The sequence below is a fragment of the Suricata suricatta genome, chromosome 14 (genome assembly GCF_006229205.1).
Source record: "Suricata suricatta isolate VVHF042 chromosome 14, meerkat_22Aug2017_6uvM2_HiC, whole genome shotgun sequence".
Taxonomy (NCBI): Eukaryota; Metazoa; Chordata; class Mammalia; order Carnivora; family Herpestidae; genus Suricata; species Suricata suricatta.
The window spans coordinates 45,564,644-45,586,765 of record NC_043713.1 but is presented as its reverse complement, the minus strand read 5'-3'; the positions used below and the strand labels follow the sequence as shown (position 1 = coordinate 45,586,765).

Genomic DNA, 22,122 nt, shown 5'->3' with positions numbered 1-22,122 from the left:
ATGGCGCGTCAAACGTCTAAAGCCATAGAAGAACAGAGCCAGGAAATGAAAGGTGATAAAAACCGCAGACCCCGGCTGCCGCTCTTCTCCGCACATCTGCGCGGCTGCTCCACACAGACGGACTTCAATGCAGGCTCTGTGCCTGCAGAACTGCCCGGGGACCTGGCCTCCTCACCCCTCATCACATTTCGAGGTGGGCAACACTAGCTTTTGAATCAGGAAGCAATTTTAAAATCAGTCAGGTTTTGATCCCGCAGGCCTGGTTTCATCTGATTAATAAGCTGTGCGTTCAAGGCCCGATCCGTTGACTTCCCCTGGGTAGCTCGCCTCCCCAAGCCCACCCTCGGAGTGTCTGCAAACAGGACCCTCTTTTCCCCTGTGACGGAGCCCTGCCATCGGATTCGGTGCCGCCTTACCCAGAAGGACCAGCCCAGTGCCGGCCTGACCTTGCCAGGAGGAATTTCTGTCTCCAGCTTGAATTTCCTTCCCGTCTATCTCCAGGCCTTTACTGGTGGCCGCTCCCCTTTGACCACCCTGAATAAATCTTCCCTGCATCCCTGACAGCTGCTGATTTGGCTCTTTCTTATTATTATTTTTTTTTTAATTGAAAGTAAACCTTCAAAGCGGCCCAGCCACCTGAGAAGCTCTGCTGAGCGCTGCAGCTGGGCTAGTGAACCTCAAACAGAAGAGCTGCGTTGTCTGGTGTCCCCTCCTGCCCTGGGGGGAGACGGGGAGCCGGAGACTTTGTGCTGCCGCGGCCACTCAGCTTTCAATTTAGCTTTTGCATTAGAAGAAGGGAATTTGGACGTGGGTAAAGTGGTTGTGGCGAGGTTTTGAAAGTGGTTGTGTAAACCTGAGGGAGGTGACTAGAGGGGATGGCAGACAGATAGAGACAGATAGAGAGAGAGAAGAGAGGGAGAAGGAGGAGGAGAGATTTGTAGAAGGAGGTGTGAGTCTTTGGGCAGAATGCAAGTTCAGTTTATTTCAAAAAGCAATCTGGGGTGTCTTTGTGTCATCTAGTTAGACTATTAGGGGTACTTTGAGGAAGGAAATTGATTTTAAAAAGCATGTTTAAATTTAACAATCGGTTTGTGACACCAGGAAGGAACAATGGCCTGGTGGGGACAGAATTAGAAGTCGAGTTTGTTCTAGGGTTACTCTGTTTTGTTCTTTTACTTTGTCATTTTCAGCAGGTCACTTCAGGTTTCTATACCCTCTCCCCCTCCACACACAATTTTTATTATCAAAATTTTATCAAAATTTAAAAATATTTGGAAAAGTTGAAAAATATAATGTTACAAACACCTTTATACCTATTACCTAAATTCGAGAGTGGTTAACATTTTTTCCATATTTGTTTTATCTTTATCTCTGTCCCTGTGTGAATATGTTCTATCCTCCTCCCCACACATGCGTATTTATTGAACCATTTGAAAGCAAATTACCGACATCATGACGCTTCACCCCTAAATACTCTAGCATACATTTCCTAATGTTCCTATATTCTTCTATACAACCGCAATACGACGATCACACCTAAGAAAATGTAAAATAATTCCCTGATAACATTTAACATTTGGTCCACATTAAAACTTCTCCAATGGACTCCCAATAATCTTTATTTATTTATTTATTTATTTATTTAAAAATAGTTTATTGTCAAATTGGTTTCCATACAACACCCAGTGCTCTTCCCCACAAGTGCCCTCCACCATCACTACCACCTCTTTCCCCGCTCCCCCTTCCCCTTCAACCCTTGGTTTGTTTTCAGTATTCAATAGTCTCTCAAGTTTTGCATCCCTCTCTCTCCCCAACTCTCTTTCCCTCTTCCCCTCCCCCTAGTCCTCCATTAGGTTTCTCCTGGTCTCCTGTTAGACCTATGAGTGCAAACATATGGTATCTGTCCTTCTCTACCTGACTTATTTCGCTTAGCATGATACCCTCGAGGTCCATCCACTTTCCTACAAATGGCCATATGTCATTCTTTCTCATTGCCATGTAGTACTCCATTGTATATACACACCACATCTTCTTGATCCATTCGTCAGGTGATGGACATTTAGGCTCTTTCCATGTTTTGGCTATTGTTGACATTGCTGCTATGAACATTGGGGTACATGTGCTCCTATGCATCAGCACTTCTGTATCCCTTGGGTAAATCCCTAGCAGTGCTATTGCTGGGTCATACGGGAGTTCTATGGATAGTTTTTTGAGGAATCTCCACACTGTTTTCCAGAGCTGCTAAACCAGTTTACACTCCCCCCAATAATCTTTAATAACTGGTTTTTGTTTTGAACCAGGAGTCGGTCCAGACTCGGCCATAAGCTTGCTTGTTAAGGCTGTTAGTCTCTTGGCCTCTCTTGTCTCACTGATGTAGAACCCACCTACAAAGTGTACAAATCTCAAGTGTGGAGCGTGATGAATTTTTTAACAATTGATTTTGTTTTAAGAGCTGTTTTAGACCTTGATATATTTTTATTAAGTATACTCCTTTGTAAGAACTAACCAGATTGATAAATAGAAAATTTTATCACCCTGGAAAGTTTTCTCATAGCTTTTCCTGGTCAATATTTCTTCCTCCCCATTTCCCTGAATGGGTGAGGATCTGGAACTCTCAGATCTGTGGTTGGAAGTGTAAATTGGTTCAACCAATTGTTCACCAGAATCTAATAAATTTCAACTTATACTGACTCTGTGACCCAGCAATGGCATCCCTCAGTGTATACTCAAGACAAATGATTGAATGTGTTACTAAAAGGCATTTGTGAGAATGCTCATAACAGCTTTATTAATGATTTCTTCAAACTGGAAATATCCCAGATGTCCACCAACAATAAAATGGATAGATAAATTGGGGTATATTTGTGCAAAGACATACTACACAGCAATAGAAAGGAGAGCAATACTGAATCATGCAATAGCTTGGGTGAATCTCAGATGTTATCTTTTTTTTTTTAATTTTTGTTTATTTATTTTGCAAGACCGAGAGAGAGCAGAGGAGGGTCAGAATGAGAGGGAGAGAGAGAATTCCAGGCAGGTTCTGCACATTTAGTGGGGCCCCAAGCAGCGCTCAAACTCACAAATCGTGAGGTCATGACCCCAACCAAAACCAAGAGTTGGAAACCCAACCAACTGAGCCACCCAGGCGCCTCAGACATTATCTTCAGGAATACAAATTTGACACAAAGAGAGTATATAACACATAAGTCTTTGTAGATAAAGGTAAAAAATACACAAAAATCATCTCTTGTGAGAGGCCATTAGTCTCCTTTAATTAACAAATACCACTGTTTTTTCATGGCATTTTCTTTTTGAAGAGACTAGGCAAGTTGTTTTATAGAATGTGTCACATTCCAGATATGTCTGATCATTTCCTTGTTTAACTTGATCCTTTGCAACTGAAGATCCAGGAAAGAATTGAGCTGTAATGTCTTACGACACTCATTTTATGTCATGAATTAACTTCTATCCCAACGCAGATAGAATGGTACTCATTAGGTTTCGTTCTTAGGAAAATTGCATAAATCATTACTCAACCCGTTTTCTGTCATCTAAGGTTCAGTGGAGGAACTTCATTTGAGAAAGGTGTCCTGAAAGTCAGGTGTTGAGGCTGGTGAGCGCCAAGTAAGACATTTCCCGCAAGGCTATTTTATAAGTGGTACTGTGTACTTCCCACTGCATCATGCTGAGAGGCATTTAATGGCAGATTCTTCCACTATTAGTGATAGGGGTGTGGAGTTGGATCACTTGGTTAAGGTGGTGGCAGCCAGTTCTCTCCTTTGTAAAAGACGTTTTTCCCAAGTCTCCATGGCTTAACAACCTCATTTGTCAACATGAAGCACTCATAGGTCAGTATCTCCCACTTGAGGGAATAGTTTATTTCCAGCAAATTTGGCTGCACAGTAAGATTGTTCAAAGCAAAATGGTTATTTCATCTACAGAGCTTCACCCTAAAATGGGAACTTCATATTGTGAAAATGACATTTTAACCAGAGTAGAACAGTTTTAATATTTGTAGGTTTGTAGATGACATGAAATAAATTCCCTTGCTACTTGAGATAATTTGATAAGCGTGGTATTTTTGATATTAAAATTGCTTAGAGTTAGGACACATGATACTGCATTTGTATGCATTTGCTTGGTGATAAATGTTATGTGAGGTTGTGTTCGTATCATTGACAGACACCAAATTAAGGATTTTGTGTGTATACCTAGAACTCAGACCTGAAAGAGACGTGTTTCAAAGCATTTTGTATTTCAAAAAGTAACTTGAAACATTTTTTTAATGTTTATTTATTCTTGAGGGAGAAAGAGAGAGCACAGGGGAGGGGCAGAGAGAGAGAGGGAGACACAGACTCTGAGCCTGTGGTGAAAGGCTCCAGGCTCTGAGCTGTCATCACAGAGCCCACCACAGGGCTCAGACTCACAGACTGTGAGATCATGACTTGAGCCAAAGTTGATGCTTAACCAACTGAGCCACCCAGGCACCCTAAAAAGCAACTTCTAAGATTTTACTTCAGTACTCTCACTTGAAGAAGGAAAACTGGTTCAAGCATGATTATTCACTGGCTTCATGGAAAGAAATAATTTCAGGTGACTTAGATGGATTTGGGTGCAACAGTCAGCTTGAGAGATCCCAATGGTTAAGTCTCACTACGTGAGTAACCACTCACTCTAAGCCTTGACGTCCTGGTGGCAGAGGAAAGAAGGTCACAAATCGGTTTGTTATTCTTTCCTTCAAGAGGTTGGGTCCATGTCTTCTCCCGTTGAATACTGGTAAACAATGTGCCCACTTTGACCAATAGAATGTAGCTTACGTGATGATGTGCCAGGTTTGGAATCCAAGCCTGGAGAGACTGAGAGCAGCCATTTCCTGTTTCTAGGAAGTCCAAGCAGCCTTATGAAGAAGCCCATGTGGAGAATAACCCTTAGCTGACATGTCCAACCCAGCAGCCGGCTGCCAGCTGGCACCTGCCAGCCATGTGAGAGAACTATTCCTCGAGGTGGATCCTCTAGTTCTCAGTGAGCAACTCACAGTGATGGTGCATGGAGCAGAGACAGCCAACCCGACCGAGTGCTGCCCATAATTACAGATTGGTGAGTAATGTAAATGAGTGTGCTTCTTAAGCCACTAGTTTGTTATTTAGCAAGGATAATGGCGACAATCTTCATTTGCAATATGGCAATAAACCCACTTGTCTTGTAGCCACAAGGAAGGTCCAATAGGATAAAGTTTATGAGAGCACTTTGCAAACCAGAAAGCAATTCTATGCCAATATAAGGTAACAGTCTCTCAAGTAACCCGTAGAATGGAAGGATTCTGTAATTATTAGCCATCTGAAGTTGGCATATTGCTCTATTTCCTATTGATCCCATCTCCTGAAGTTAGAGTGCCAGTTACTTATTTTTATGTGATAGGATATACATTCCATAAAAATTTTGCCATTTGAACAATCTTCAAGTGTACAGCTCATTCACATTGTTAGGTGGCCAACACTACCTTGCATCCTTCTTCAAAAACTCCATTTGCTTTGATAACAGGAAATATATCTTCTTTTTAAAATATTTTTAGGGGCGCCTGGTGGCTCAGTCGGTTAAGTGTCCGGCTTCGGCTCAAGTCATGATTTCACGGTTCATGGGTTCGAGCCCCACGACAGGCTCTGTGCTGACAGCTAGCCCAGAGCCTGGAGCCTGTTTCAGATTCTGTATCCTGCTCATGTTGTCTCTCCCCTGCTCATGCTGTCTCTCTCTGTCTCTCAAAAATAAAAACATTGAAAAAAATAGAAAAATATTTTTAATGTTTCTTTCTGAGAGAGAGAGAGAGAGACAGAGACAGAGAAACAGTGAGCAAGTGGGGGTGGGTGGAGATAGAGAGGGAGACACAGAATTCAAAGCAGGCTCCAGGCTCTGAGTTGTCAGCATAGAGTCTGACATGGGACTTGAACCCATGAAGCATGAGATCATGACCAGAGCTGAAGTCGGCCACCCAACTGACTGAGCCACCCAGGCGTCCCTGGAAATATATCTTCCTAACAAGTATATTTTCCTATTCTAAACATGAAGTGAAGTCATCTTAGCACTGTATATAATGATGCTAACTTCAGGAATGAGCCCATGTGCCATAAAGACAGATAGGTTTCCAGAGACACCATAAAGAATGGCAGCCCACAGTCTGCAATGGAGCCTCTCTTCCTTCCCAGAGCCCATTCCATTCCTGTAGAACTTCAATTAGTCATTAGTAAGCATGGAGATGGGGGAATATTTAGAGAGAAATGAGCACTTATTAAAAAGGGCCAAGAGAGCAAGTTTTCAAAGCTAGAACAACACTCCAATGAAACCATTTTACATATAAGCAGGCCCTCCGGAGTTAGCACACATATTTGCACCTGGACCCCACCTGGACATGATTAGTTTCCCTGTGCTCAGAGCAGAGCAAACACCAAAGAAAATGATGTCAAAAAACTCAGCAATCTGTCATGATCTGTGCTGTACAATTAAAGTGGCATGCTTTCTGTAAGAATTATGCAACACAGATGACATGGTATTTAGATAACCAGGACTGGAAAACCATCTGGTTATGTTTGACTTCACAACTATTATGTCTGTTTCCTGAATCGTTCTGTATACTTTGGGGTGGAAGTCATACGAAAGAAGGATGAAATACTCTTGAAATAAATACTCTGATCTGTGAGAAGTATTGTTTATCTATTTGCAAATTAAAATGTTCTGGGCAGGACTTAATTCTAAGCAAGCAGAATCCTCAGGGCTTGCGGACCAAAATATAAGGTAGACAAAGATGGGGTGGACCCGGAAGTCACAGCCGCACATTTGGGGCTGGAGAAGAGTTAGCATATCTCGAGACAAATGGGAAAATGTATTCTGTAGCCTTATGTGAGCCATCCCCTGACTCTCTCCTTTTGGGATCTAAATGCCCAAAATAACACCCCATCCCCTCCACATTGTACCCGCTTTATCAGACTGTACACTATCATCCTTTGGTATGAACTGGGCTCTTAAAACTAGGCTGGAGTTTCTCTCACCAGATGATGTTGGTGGTAACTGATTCAGTGCTTACCGACCAACCACAGAGTGCCTAACAGTCCTGGTTTTCGGGGGGTCACAGAGGAATAACTAGAAATACTTTATGAGTGAGTCAAGAGAGCTGTGTTCATGGGCAACAACATGGGTAGAATAACGAGTAGAGTTGCTAACGTCAGGTAGGGTGGACCAGTGGCGTCCGAGATTGAGCCGCACTCACTGTGAAGCTGTCCCTGCCCTTCCAGGAACATCACCTCCACCTCACCTCTGCCAGAACATTCCCTGCAGTAATGTTTTACTGTCTATCCCAGGGGTGGGGGGGAAGGTGTGAGGAGGAAGGAGTTAAGGTTCAGATTCCAGTGTTCAGTGGGTGCCTATTAGTTCCCAGAAAGCTGGCTAAATGCTGCCACAGGTCTTCCTTCATGACCTTGGGAGGTAACATCATTCCCATTTCAGAGATGAGGAGAATAGGTCCCTGAGACAACATATATTCGTGCAAGACCAAATTAGGAGCCAGGGCATCGGATGCATGTGATTTACTGAGGGCGTGCATTTTAGAAAAACCAAAAGGAAGGAGGGATACCAGGAAGGAATGGGAAAGAGTGAGTACAGTGTGGTCTCAGGTCAGATCTAGCCTGGTGTGGCTGGAGGGCTGGGGAGATGTCCTCTAGAGCCTGAATCTGACTGAAAAACCCCATGTTGGTTGCTTTATTTTCTTAGTGAAGAGGGAATTGGCCGTATTTATTATGATATTGGGTTTGTACGTAGGTTGAAAGTCTGAAGACAGTGTGCATGTTTGACTTTTACTGGCTTCAGTTTCAGAAGCTGATTTCCTATCCTCTGCCTTGATATTTGTCTTTGACTTTTAGAGACTTCATTACACATGGCATATAAAATATACTACTGTTATATATACTATGTCTATGCTTTATTGTCATCTATGGGTGACTTATCAATTCACTTGATATTGTCCCTTAATAAGAACCCATTAGCATGTTTGCAAGTAGGAGGCTCTGTGTGACCTTAGGGTCCCCCCTGCCCATCATCAAGGTCACAGGACATAAGATGAGGCCACCAGAAAACATATGGAATTAAAACTGACCTAGATTAAGATCTTTATAGTGTGGAGGTGGAGGTATATTTTCAAACCCCACGTAGGCAGTCTCCTACTTCCTTTTCCTTGTGAAAATTGCTACCCCAGACTATAAGGATTAAAAAGGTGTTAGACACACCAATGGAATGGCTGTAAAAACAAAAATGGGAAATAATCAGTGTTGGCAAGGATGTGGTGAAAATAGGACCTAGTGCCTTGCTGGTGGGAATGTAAAATGATGTAGCCATTATGGAAAACAGTTTGATGGTTCCTTGAAAAGCTAAATATAGAATTACCATATGCACAGAATTACCAGAAACTCCACTCTTATGTATTTACTCAAAGGAATAGAAAGCAAGAACTTGAACAGATACTTTACATCTATGTTCATTGCAGCATTATTTACAACAGCCAAAAGGTGAAAGCAATTCAAATGTCCACTAACAGGTGAATGGATAAATAAAATGTGATATGTACACAGAGTGTGGTATCATGAATATTACTCAGCCATAGAAAGGAAGGAAATAGTAATACATGCTACAACATGGATAAATCTTGAACACATTATGCTAAGTAAAATAAGACAGTCACATAAAGGCAAATATTGTATGATTTCACTTATATGAGGTATTAAAAAAGTCAAATTCATAGAGATAGAAAGTGGAATAGATGGGGCGCTGCGTGGCTCAGCTGGTTAAAAGCTTCCGACTTCGGCTCAGGTCATGATCTCATAGTTCGTGGGTTCAAGCCCCGCGTCGGGCTCTGTGCTGACTGCTAGCTCAGAGCCTGGAGCCTGATTCAGATTCTGTATCTCCCTCTCTCTCTGACCCTCCCCTGCTCGCACTGTCTCTCTCTGTCTCTCAAAAATAAATAAAAAGCTTTAATAAAAAAAGTGGAATAGAGGTTACTAGGGACCAGAGGGCGGAGAATGGGTGTTATTGCTTAATGGTTACAGAGTTTCTGTCGGAGTGATAAAAACGGCTTGGAAGTAGTGGTGAAGGCTGTGTAACACTATAAATGTAATTAATACCACTGAACTGTATACTTAAAATGGTTAAAATGACAAATTTTGCATGATGTGTGTTTTACCATGACTTAAAAGAATTAATACTGTAATATACCAAAGCCTATTTAATTCTACACTTAAAAATGGGTGAATTGCATGGTATGTGAATTACATCTGAAAGAAGCTATTGCTTATACCTTAGGGATACTCACTTTTTCCTTCACTCTGCATTCAGGCCACAGGGACCATGAAAAACCTGAACTGGAGAAATAATATAGTGCGAGTCATGGGGGAGAGAGATCTCTTGACAGCCTAAAGAGACTCAGATAATTAACTCAGTCACTTGGCTAGCTTGTGAGACTGAAGTCCATGGGTTATGACAGGGAAAGAGGAAGTGGTTCAGAATCCAATGTTGCATTGCATTGTATTTTGTGTCATGGTGCATAGGGTTATTCTACCGAAAGGCAACTTTTACTGGCCTAAAGCTCTTCAGAGAGAAATCACCGTGTGTAACAAATGCATAGATTCTGGTTTGCAGTTGGATAGCCACCTTTTGAGTATCAACCTGAACTCTCACTGGCTTGAAAAACAGTGATAGGAGTTTGAGTTGAATCTGATGAACCATTTCATCCCGCTCTTTTCTGTGATGCTATGTCTGCAATGGAGAGTGATCGATGTTTTTAAAATGTGCCTCTGGAGTTACAGGAGAGGCCATCCAGAGTGTCCACAAAGTCACTGGAGGAGACAAAACCATCATCCATTCAGCAGTAGCACAAAGCAGGCTACACCAAGAAAACAATACATCCCCAAACAGATCAAACAGCTGCTCATCAATCTGGTGCAAGCTGCAGGTTGCCTGACTAAATTACTGTCGGATAGGCAGACGAGCACAATTTGTCAGTCAGCATTAAGTTTAAATGAGCAGAGATGCACATAAAGCCAGCAATGCAATTGTAATTAAGACTTATAGGCATCAAGTTTCAACCAGTGCTTTCTTAAGGTAGCAGTGACTGAGCTCTAAGAAATATATGAGGGATCCAGGGTGGAATTAAAGCCAGAGCATGGTCTACCTACAGTTTAAGCTACTTGTTGTGTGTAAACCTGATGTGTAGATGATGGGGAATCCATGAGAACTTTAATTTTCCTGTTTTCCTAAAGAACTGTGTATCACACATATTAAAGAATTGGTAATAATAATATTTATGGGGGCGCCTGCGTGGCTCAGTCGGTTAAGCATCCCACTTCACGGTTCGTGGGTTTGAGTCCCATGTCAGGCTCTGTGCTGAGGGCTAGCTCAGAGCCTGGAGTCTGCTTCAGATTCTGTATCTCCCTCTCTGACCTTCCCCTGCTCGCGCTCTCTCTGTCAAAAATAAATTAAAAAACATTAAAAAAATAATATTTATGTTATAAAATGATGTTCTTGATCCCACTACCCAGATTAGGAACTAGAACATCTTGATTTATTTCAACGGTGGTCAAAATCATCATGACAATTGACAAATCTCTCGGTGCTAAGTTGAATGAGATTTAATACATGTCGAGTGCCAACAATGAGTTGGTGTTGAAGCACAGCAAGATGAATACAGCAGGCTTGCTTCAGAGGGTTTGCAGCCTGGCAGAAAGATGAAGATGACAGTACAATTAGCCTCATACCTCATGAATCCACAGGAAAAGTAGAAGTGTCGTAGGAGAGGCACGCAGCACTAGAGAGTCTCAGAAGAAGTTGGACTGGGTAAGATGGGGAGGGCTGTGAGGCAGGAGCTCAGGGAAACCTTCGTGAAGAAAGTGGCATCTGAGCTGAACATCAATGGTAGGCAGGGGTTTTACAAGACATAAGAGGGTGGGAGGGAGGACAATTTAGGTGGAGGGACTTAACACAAGCAGAGATAAGAAAGTCACAGACCTATAAAAGATAATAAATTAATTTGCCTAGAATAAAAGAAGAGTGGAATATAAGATCAGATAACTGTCCTGATTTAATTTCTTATAAAACCCTTAGTCCTTAGAAAACATTCCATCCTTGAAGGGCTAACTTTTCTTGTCACCTGAAGACTAACACACCCAAAGTCAATCCTACTTAGGAGAACATAGGAGGGAAAGTTGTTGGTTTGGGCATTCATATAATTATCTATTCTGCCTTTCTAACAGCATCCCACATTTATTTGGTCAAAAACTTCTTCCTCAATATTAGCCTATGTAATATGGAATGAGATTGACAATTTTTTTTTTTTTTAGCTCCAGGGTTAAACCTCCTAGCTTAGTTGTTTTGTTCAGATAAAGGCAAGTGACCTAGTTAGGCCCAATGAGAATAAGGTCCAGAGCTTTGGGGACACTGTCTAGGAAGTTGAACATTTTCCTTTCTGCTGATCATAAAGGTGAGAGAATATGAGTGTTGGGGCTTCTGCAGCCATCTTGTCATCACTTGGGGAGAACCTGGCTCAGAATGAAGTCAACACATTGACACAGGATCAATGTTCAAAATTTGATAGAGAAAGACCACGGGCACCAATCAATCAGAATGGACACCAGTTGGTATGCTGTACTGGGGCTCTGCCTGGAGGAATGCATAATTTTGTTTTAAGAAAGCTTAATTTATGATGTATTATCTCAAACAAAAGTTGTCTATGTATAATTTTTATTTTTATATATAACTTTATCTTATTAGTCCTAAAAATATTTATAATACCCTCATCTAAAAACCAGATTATATTGTTTTCCCCAGTTGTTTAATATTTTTTCTTTATTAAAAATGTTTTTATGTTTTATTTATTTTTGAGAGAGAAAGAGAGAGACCCAGTGTGAGTAGGGGATGGGCAGAGAGAGGGAGACACAGAATCTGAAGCAGGCTTCAGGCTGTCAGTACAGAGCTTGACACTGGGCTTGGATTCATGAATTGGGAGATCATGACCTGAGCTGAAGTCAGATGCTTGTCAGGTGCCCCTAAATTTTTTTCTTAATAGCTAGTTTTCTTAAATCAAGAAATAAACAAGGTTAGAATATATAAAAAGGATTCTTTATGCTGGAAACTGTTAGAAACAACCAATGTATGGGGTCATGGGTTCAAATACTGACTCCTCCATTAGCTATGCCCTCAGAGAGTCCACGAAACTCTTCACTTACCTCGGTAATACCTAATTCCGAAGTTGTTGGGAAGATTCTTTGAAATAGAAAATTATCAGTCTGTGTGAATAAAAGAGGTTACTTTGTGTGATGGTTATTTATGTGTCAATTTGCCTGAGCCACAGAGTACCCAGATATTTGGTCAAACACATTCAGGGTGTTTCTGAGAGGGTATTTCTGGATGAGATTACCATTTAAATCAGTAGACTAAATACACCTTAATGTGGGTGGGCATTGTCCAGTCAATTGAACACCTGAATAGAACAAAAAGACTGACCTTTCCTCCAGTAAGAGATAATTCTTTCTGCCTCAGGGGTTTCAAACTGAGATATTGTTTTTTTCTTTTGATGCCTTTGGACTCACACTGAAACACTGGCTTCTCCTGGGTCTTGAGATTGCCAGTCTTTGGATTGGAACGACATCATTGACCTTGTGTCTTGAGATTGGCGACTCATCCTGTAGATCTTGGACCTTGCTAGCCTCTATAATTTTATGAGTTAATTTCTTATATCTCTTTAAACACACACACACACACACACACACACACACACACACACACGCACGCACCACTTACTGGTTCTGTTTCTCTGAAGATCCCTGACTAATTCACATTGTAAAAAATGCCCACATTTCTAAGGTCAATGGCTCCCATTGCTTCAGAACACCATCCCTTCCTATCTTTCCTTAATCTTCCTCCATTATTTTTGAGATCCTGAGGGGATTATATCACCTGGGCTTATGAAAAATCTTCTCACAGACCTCTTCTTGTGGCTGACTGCTGTCTGGAAAACCAGGACCCCACTGTAGGCACTCTTGCTCTGTTCCTGCTACACAAAAGGTACAAAATCCCAATGACTCCAAAGACTCATCAGTTAAGTCTTTACATCACAAAGTCTCTCAAGAAAATAGTCCTAACTAGCCTCTGCCTCTAGCCTCTTAGGCTCAGACCTAGTCCTGAAGGTTGTGTTCCCAGCCAACCTTATATCCATTCATATCAGCTTCTCCTCACTTCTGCTTGGCTACAGTCTCCATTCCATTGGACAAAAAGATCCTTGGGGCTGCTTGGGCATCAGCCAGACACTTATTCCTCATTTCAGTTCAACTGTGACCTTGACTGTGAGTCTCTCACACAGAGGGAGCTCATGTTGGAGCTCAACATGTATTAATCTTCTCTTTCCTGTATTTAGGGGTGGACTGATTGCAATTTTAGAAGAGCCAGTGTCAAGACAAGAATATAGTCAGTCTTTCTCCTTTTATGAGTATGTGTAGGGACTAGATCTGGTTATACAGTCTGTGGAATATTTTATTTTATGAGCATATTTTTGGATAAAACTCTGTAAATCTCTGAACTTAATATAACAGTTTTATACTCTCCTATTTTCATAAAATTTTTTAAAAATGTTATTTATTTTTGAGAGAGAGACAGAGCATGAGCAGGGGCAAAGTGAGAGGGAGACACAGGCTCCAGGGTCTGAGCTGTCTGCACTGAGCCCGATGTGGGGCTTGAATAAACTCTGAGATCATGACCTGATTTGAAAGCACCCAATGAACTAAGCCACTTAGGTGCCCCCATAGACCAGTCTTCATCCTTAGCAGGATAGCAGTCTGACTAAACTTTTCTTGCACTTACGATTGAATGACTGATAGCTTTATTTAACATTCTCTAGTATCATTAGTGCATTCACAAATAATCAAATTCTCTTCTTCTTTTGGGCATGTGGTTGGATCACCCTCCAATTTTTCCATTTTATATGTAGGCATATGCCTTGATTTAGCCAATAAAATGGGAGTGGAAAGGACACATCACTTCTAGAAAGAAGCTTTAAGAAGGGTATTATTTGAAATACATCCTTTCAAAACTGGGAGTGATTGCAAAAATGTGTGCTAAGATAATGCCTCTGTTGGTCTGGATTGCTGAGTGGCTGCCAGGAGCAGAACCCCATGCTAACCTGTCACTCATGTCCCAGCCAATAAGGCCAATACAGAGGAAGGGATGGTCTAATCCACATGGTTATTCAGGACCTAAAGATCCTTGCATTGAATGGTCCCCCTGGAGCAGGGTTTGGAAAACTATGGTTTATTGGCCAAATCCAATGTGTTTTTGTAAATGAAGTTTTATTGGAGCACAGACACATTTATTCATTTACATATTGTTGATGGGTGCTTTCCTAATACAACAACAGAGTTGAGTAGTCACAACAGAGACTGTATAGCCTCTAAAGGCTAAAATATTTAGCCTCTGGTCCTTCATAGGAAACATCTTGCTGGTTTCTACTCTAAGGCTTTGAATTTTCCCCCTGAATTCTTAAAGTCTGGCTAACAGATGAAGGAAGAGAGATAATAGAAAGGATTGTATGAAAACCATGCTTGAAGGTGGAGTATACCACTATGATCCATGTTCCAATGTCCAAAACTCAACCACCAGGCCACATCTCATCACAAGGGAGACTGGGATATGTAGTCTAGCTGTGTGTCTAGAAGGATAAGTCAAATAATTTGGTGGATAATCTCTGCCACATATGCCTACCTGTGTGGTCAGCTAGGCTGCTGTGCTGTCTCAAATCAACCCCCATTGGGGCAATAGTTTTTGAAAATCAGGAGTGATTCCTCTGCTCTTAAACTGAGCTTCCTTGCTCTGATCTGATACAGTAGTGGAGATTCACTCTTCAGCCCTGCCTTCACTCAGTTATTACCCACACATGCCAGTTCATAGTGAGCAGTGTTGGGTAAGGTCTTGATAAACCATAGACTTTACTCTGTTCTGTGGAATGCACCATTGTTAGAGCAAGTTCTGCATCACCATGCAAGAAACTGAAGTCTGGTGCTGGAAATGTTTTGATCTCATACTTGAAATGCAGAACATAATGGTATCAATCTCTGAAAATCAAATGAAATCTTGCGGGAGTAGGTTAGGTCCAATGAATAAAATTATATAAAACAATTTCATACTTGACATTTACTGAGAGGGGCTTAACTTTCCCTACATATTTTAGTCTGTTCAGCTGGCATTATTTATTCATGTCTCTTTCCCCATTTGGTTCACAATTTATCTTTTGGGAGCCCAGAATTAAACTGTAAAAATGTATATATGCTAGACACTGTTTTATGTTCCATCAATGGAGAAGTCATCAAAATCTCTAACAGAATAAGATTCAGCCTATTACAGGGGTGATTTAGCTGAAATAAAATGTAATGTTTAACTCAGAGAAGCTGGAAAAAATGAGATTTAGGAATATGGAATTGAATAATCACTTGGTGAAATGACAGTGGTTTCTCTGTCAGTCTCCCAGTTGAAAGAATATTAGGACATCAAGATTATGAATGGCCAGAGCCAAATGAGGATTCATGATAACCCAGCATGACAAGATTGGCTTCTAATTCCAATGATAACACATTGTTCCCTAATGCTGACAGAGTTAAATAGAAGAAATTCAGGGTTCTGTGTCATAGCCCTTTGTTGCACTGGTGTATTTTGCAGTAGAGAAAGAATTAATGTATAACAAATTAAAAAAAAACAACAACTCAAGAGAACAGGGCAGTTTCTGACAGAGGGCACTGTGACTAAATATTTCATCAGGTATTTTATAAGATAAGGGAGAATTCATCCACCAGAACTTGAATGAGACACATTGGGGAGGGAAGTTAGAGAAGGAAAACCCATAAAGTGAAAAGCAAAAGTCAGTGTATCAGTTTCCTGGGGCTGATATAACAAATTACCACAAAATGAGTGGCTTAAAACAACAGAAATTTATTCTTTTACAGTTCTGGAGGCTAGAAATCTGAAATCAAGGTGTGTATGTGGCCCTGTTCCCTCTGAAAGCTCTAGGGGAGGAATCTTTCCTTGCTTCTTTCTAGCTTCTGGTGGTTGCTGGAAATCCTTGGGTCTCTTTGAATTGTGGATGTGTAACTCTAATTTCTGTTTCCATTGTCACATGTCATTTTCCTGTGTGTGTATGTGTGTATGTGCATGCACACACATGCACACATGTCTTCTCTTCTTATAAGGACGGTGGTTGTGTTGGATTAGAGTCTACCCTAATTCAGTGTGGCTTTGTCTTAACTTGATTATATCTGCAAAGACCTCATTTCAAAATAAGGCCATATTCACAGTTTCTGGGGCCAAGGATTTCAACATATTTTGGGGAGGACATAATTTAATTCACAGCCAGGAACTGAAGTTATCTATGATCGTGTCATGAGATGGATGGAACAGTACACAGTCCAACAGGAACAGTCATTTGGAACCATCACACAAAATGCAAAATGAGGGAAAATGGATTTTCAGTTCATGATAATGGCAAAGCAATGGACACTTCTAGCATTCTACACCAGCCATTCCAAGAACTTTATATGTCTTATTTAATTCTCCCAATGATCCTATGATGTAGGTGCTTTAATCAGTCCATTTTACAGATAAGGAAATTGAAGCATAAAGATGCAAATGTGATATTGAGGGGAAAAAATCCAACTAATCTAATGCGAAAAGAGAATTTTAGGTGACAGATCTCAGGTGGGGCCTGAGAAATGCAACAAGAGTAAGGATAGCTGCCCTCCAGAGCAATTTAGGGCACTAACAAGTTTTCTTTACAGGAGCAACTCCACACTTTAGACTTTCCTATGTACTTGAAGCTGCCTGACATTCCACAGTAGAAAATTTATTCATTGAATCAGAGGCTTAGATCCCAGTCAGTTTTGAAGGTATGTTGGATATTTTGTCATAAACTATTTGAGTTTGTATTCAGGAATCTCAAAGGCTTGGCTGTATTACTTAGACCATAGAGGATGAAAGATGACCTGTCAATATATTTCCTCTTCCCTTCTGCTGAAATTACATTGAAAGAGGGATCTTTTGGATGATTACAGGTGTGTGTGTGTGTGTGTGTGTGTGTGTGTGTGTACATCCTCCGTCCAGAGACAATAGATTGTCAATAGATTGTTATGATTAAGATCACAGTTCTAGAACTGGATGGCCTATGTTCAAATTCTAGCTTTGGCCTCTAAGCCTTGTGACCTGAACAAATTATTAAAACTTCTCTGTGCCTTAATTTCCTCATCTATGACATGGGGATGATAATAACATTAACTATCCCATAGAGTTGTTGGGGGATTAAATATGCTAATATATGCTTTAAAAGTGTCTAGCATATAGTGTCTCTAAGCTCTTGCTTTTATTACTATATATGTGTTATAGATGAGATAAGTAACATATGAACCCAGGGAGAAGGTTCTAGAAAATGCATGTTAGGGATAAAAGTTGAGAGGTCATCATTTCCATTTTATATGTGGGAACTGTTGTTAGATACACCTTTAGTTCATCTGAAGCTCAAGTAATTTCTGGGGCCTAAAGGTATCTGCCGGCCCCTCAGGACAAACTCATCACTCTGTATTGCTGCTTTTTATCTTTGATCAACATATCACAAATTTTTATGCTGCCTAAGAAACAGAGTCCAAAATATTTTTCTCTTCGATGACACCAGGCTTTCAGGCTGCATTTAACATTCCCTTTCCCTTGCAAAGACCAAAGTAGGATAAGGCTGGATGCTCCTGGTGCAGTCTTGATCTCCTCGGAGCTAATCTGCTGGTTGTTGATGACAGTACTGCAAGAGGATGTGAATCATTGATAAAAAGTTTTTTAGTTCTGCTTCTCTTAGATGAGTTTGTATTTATTATTATTATTAAGTTTATTTATTTATTTTGAGAGAGAGAGTGTGTATGTGGGGAAGGGACACACACACACACACACACACACACACACAGAGAGAGAGAGAGAGAGAGAGAGAGAGAGAGAGAGAGAGAGAAGAGAGAGAATCTCAAGCAGGCTCTGCTCTGTTAGTGCAAAGCCCAACAGGGGGCTAGAACTCACGAACTGAGCCAAAATCAAAAGTTGGTTGTTGCTTAACTGACTGAGCCTCCCAGGAACCTGGATGATTTTATTTTTAAAAACTGATCATCTGTGGGGTCAGTTCTCAACCCTCAACTCCTACCACTCTGAAATGGAAAGCCTATCACTGCAGTGAGTGCTGAAGAGCTCTACACCGCTGGCTGTCATTGAATAAGTGACAGGGCATGGATGTCAATAACTGAGTCAATTAATTACCCCTGAACTAATCTTTGAATGTGGCACAAGAGTCTATGGAATGAGTATGACACACAAATTATTGGCAACAAAGAATAAAGAGAGAAACTACATCAAAACGAAAAACTTTTGTGCATCAAAAGGTACTATCAACAGAGTGAAAAGGCATCTTGCAGAAAATATTTGCAAATCATAGAGCTGATAAGGGATTAATATCCTGAATATGTAGAGAACACCTATGACTCAATAACAAGAAAATAATCTAATTCAAAAATGGGCAAAGGGCTTGAATAGTTTCCAAAGGAAATACGATAAAAGCACATAAAAAGAAACTTGACATCACTCATCACTAGGGAAAGGCAAATCAAATCCACAATGAGACATCACCTCATACTCATCAGAGGGATGGCTATTATAAACACGCACACACACACACACACACACACACACACACACACACACAAAGAGAGAGAGAGGGAGAGGGGGAGAGAGAGAGAGAGAGAGAGAGAGAGAGAGAGAGAGAGAGAGAGAGAGAATAAACAGTGTTGATGAGGATGTGGAGAAAACAGAAAATTTGTACACTGCTGGTGGCCCTTTCTTCCTCCCTCTCTCCCTTCCTCCCTCCTTTCCTTCCTTCCTTCCTCCCTTCCTTCTATTAGTATGTACTTTTGGAATTTTATTTTATTTTAAGGACATCATCCATTACTACCATTATTTATTTTGATGCTCAGTGGGGGCACCTTCAAGCTGACTTCTGTGCTCCTCTGACAGGTCCTTATCATTTTTTGAATACTTCTTTAGTTTCAGACACAAAATAATATTCCAGGAGCATCTTTCCCTTTCCCTGCCTCAGTCCTGGAAACAGAATTTCTTTCAACTAGCCTTTGGCTTCTTTTAGTGGAGAACAGTGTTCAGAAATCAAGATATTAGCTCCAAACTTCTTTTTTTGAGTTTAGGTATGAAATTAATCTATGGTCTATGAGTAATTATGAATTCTTGTTCTTCATAAAGAACTCTGACCACCACTCCAGCCTTTCAGGAGTAAATGCAAATCCTCTGAAGGCTTCCTCTAACCTTCCACTTCCCCAACTCATTCCCTGTTTCCTGGGCCAGCCAGCACCCCCTAGGGCATCAGCACTAAAATCTTTATAAAAGTCCCTGAAGCTTCCTGCTGGTGTGAGTTTCAAAGGCAGCAGAGTCAATGTGGAATAAATGCAGAGAGTGTGAGAAAGAAAATCTCAATCCATGTGACAGAATCTCAAACTATTGAAGAACAAAAGCAGATGAGCTGATAAAGAATTGGGTGTTATTAAAAGAGTTTATCGTCATGTTTTGAAGTCATAGTCTTGCACCAAAAAGTATATTTCTCTTTTGAAAAGCATTTAATATTTATTAAGGATTGGCTGTGTTCCAGGTACTTCTAGGCTCTGCACCCTACGTGAACTATCTCATTTAATCTCCATGGCGACATTACGTGGTGGATCGCTTGTATCCCCGTGGAAGTAGAGCGACATTAAGTAGAAAATGCTGGAATTGGAATGTATGTCCAAGCAGACTGACTTCAGAAACTGTCATCTTGCTGAATGCCCTGTCTCATGCAGAGGGTGTGATGATGAAAAGGTGGGCACTGATCTCTTCAGCACCAAGTGCAGATGTAAAATCAAATCACCACCTCTGGTAGGAACCTATTGGAAAGAGAAAACAATGTCATGTGCATTTAAAATAAAGTCCCAGAGGGCTGGGTTTTCTGAACCAGTCCTTAGTAAGTAGGGAGGCCAGTGATTGTGAATAAGGGCACGCAGATTTTAATTTTTACTCAACATTTTTTTCTTATTGCTATAGTAAAAATACATTCCCATTTTGGAAAAATTGAATACTATGAATAATAAAAAGAAAAAATATGTACTATAATCCCATTTCTCAGAGATAATCATCATTAATATTTTAACATTTTTTTCTCTGTGTTTTCACTTAGTTGAGATCCTGGTGTATAAAACGTCTCTGGCTTGCTTTTCTTACTAAATCCTATTAGCACATTCCCATGTTGTTAAAAACTCTTCATAAACATCATTTTTAATGGCTGCATAATATTTCCTTTTGTGAATGTAATATTTTCTTAAAAGTTTCCTTAACATTATCTATTTAGGTTGTTACTAATTCCTAATTATGAAAACAAAACAACACAACAAACAAACCCTTGTGACAGATCTTTTTGTACATGTGCTTTGGTCTGTTTCAGATTATTTTCTTAAAATAGAGCCTTAGAAATGCTAAATGATCAACCTTATTAAAAATAAGTCTAAGAAAGGAACTTTATTACAGTATGGATATGTTATTTAAAAATAGTTTAATAATTTTAAAATTATTTAAATTATTTTTCATAAGTAAATATGAAATTCAAAAGACACAAAAGGTTATGTAGTGAAATCAAGCATCCTTTCCACTCTGTCTCCCAGCCACCAAGAATCCAGTCTCATTTTCTTGCTTTTCTTTTCAGATAGTCCTTTATATAATGGACACATATATTTTGGGGAACGTTTTGTGTCATATATACAGAGATGCATTTTTCTTTTTATTAGCTGTGTGATATTTGAGTGTATGTCTCCTGTTGATAGACATTTACATGAATCCTAATCTTTTTCTACAATATACAAAACTATATTGACTATCACTGTGTAGACCTTCTTTACCATATAAGATACTAGGAGTTGGTTACTCGGAAGTTACAACAGCTAACATTTTGATAGATAACAGTAGTCTCCCCTTATCTGGGGAGACCCAGAGAAGACTCCCAGTGGATGCTGACAGTAGTACCAAAATCTATATACAGTGCTTTCCCCTCCATACATACAAATCTATAATAAAGTTTAATTTATAAATTAGGCACATAAGAGATTAACAACTAATAATACATAGAACAATTATAACAATATGCTGTAATAAAAGTTATGTGAATTTGGTCTCTCTCTCTCTCTCAAAATGTCTTATTGTTCTGTACTCACCCTGCTTTTTTTTTTTTTTTACAAACCAAGAAAGTAAATTTATTTAAATTACTAAAATAGCTTCTAAAGTCATTTACAGATCAGCTGCTACAATTATTTTTCCTGAAAGATATAAGTAATATTAATTTCTTTAAAATTATTTTGGTCAGTGAAACATTTAATAAAAACATTTGTTTCTCCATATAGTCTATGTGTATAAAATAAGCCTTTTCAAAAACTCTTATGTTTAGAATCCTTTATAAATCAGATGACCTGACTTCTGAGTGTTGGAACAATTTCCAATAAAGGGTGTAAGTTTACAAATAATGGTTGTGCTAGTTGGAAGAAACTGGACTACACTCTACTACCAGGCGTGGGAAGATCCTCAGAGGTAAATGATAAAGCCAATGACTGCCTCTGGTATTGTGAAAACATTATTTTCATTTATGGTTTATAGAATTAAAAAAAAAACATGGATCTAGAATCTTACTATTTTAAGAATAACAAAGCAGTCGACGGATGAGAAAGGTCAGTCACAGATGCAAGGTTACAACTGAAACCTAACAGTGGTACAGGAATGCAGAATAGCACATTTCAACATTCCCCACATACGGTAAAGTCCACTTTCTTTTTGGCTCGAGGCACTCTTAATAACATTTATCACGTGCATAGTAAATCTTTATATTTGTAGAACTGCACGCAGACAATCAAATCCTTCTTCAATAGCCCAGGAAAGCTGGTTAACCTATGATACACCAATTCCTGCAATTATATTTCTTAATTCCAAACAAAGGCTTCAGGATATGTC

The 22,122-nt window shown here is 40.0% G+C and overlaps 1 pseudogene; it reads left to right on the top strand.

Annotated features, from left to right (window-relative positions):
• LOC115277421 overlaps window positions 1–22,122 on the top strand; it is a 25,028-nt pseudogene continuing 2,906 nt past the window's right edge.